The sequence below is a fragment of the Aptenodytes forsteri genome, unplaced genomic scaffold (assembly GCF_000699145.1).
Source record: "Aptenodytes forsteri isolate BGI_AS27 unplaced genomic scaffold, ASM69914v1 Scaffold83, whole genome shotgun sequence".
In the NCBI taxonomy this organism is placed as follows: domain Eukaryota; kingdom Metazoa; phylum Chordata; class Aves; order Sphenisciformes; family Spheniscidae; genus Aptenodytes; species Aptenodytes forsteri.
In genome coordinates, this window is record NW_008795371.1 from 3,198,613 (window position 1) to 3,199,433 (window position 821).

An 821-nucleotide genomic window follows, 5' to 3' on the forward strand; every position below is an offset into this window, starting at 1 on the left:
GGTCCCCGACAGCGGCTCTTGGGGCCTGGGAGACGCTGCAGCTGGGTGTCTGCCCTGCAAAACTAACCCAGTTTAACCTGCCCTGTGCCAGATTTTCTGGGTTGTTCTCAGCATCTCAGTTACCAAGGTGACTGTTTCCTGTGTGATTGCTAATGCTTCGTGATCTCTATCATGATATCCGAGTGACTTCGTTTTCTCTGTAAGGAGCTGTAGGACCCGCTCCTACCCGGGACTGCCCAGACCTCTTCTGAGGTGCGGAGGATTCAGGTCAGTTTGGGTTCTGCTGCTTTTGCTTTTTGCTCTTGACCTAGCTTTTGCATTGCTCTTGACACGGTCCTGTGCATCCAGGGGACAAGAGCGTATTGTTTTTTACGAATGACCGAAGCCGAGATGAGCCGCAATTCACTTCTCACCTTTTCTCCTTGGTGGAAGTCTCTCTCCTGAAACCTGAAACTGGGTTGATGGATTTTCCTTGTGTTGCTGCTTTCCAGACAGCTTCTCTGTCAGGCTGCTGCGCGCTGGCCTGGGGCTGCAGCCCCTGCGATACGGACTTTGCAGGAAGGCCAGTGCTGCTCCTGTCGGCCTGGTTGAGGAACCCCCGGCTCCGGTGGCTGCCGGGGCTGGAACGGGCCAGTCTGGGTAGGCTTGTGTCCCGCCAGCCCCGCGTTGCAGAGCGACCCGCTGTCCGCTGCACTGGGCACGCGGGGACGTGAGATGAGGCGTCTTCTGGATGCCCTTCTCTGTGGGCGCACTCGCACACCCGGTTGCTGCCCAGGGCCCATGGTGGGTCTGGGCTCTCACGGGGCAGTTCCAGATCTCCC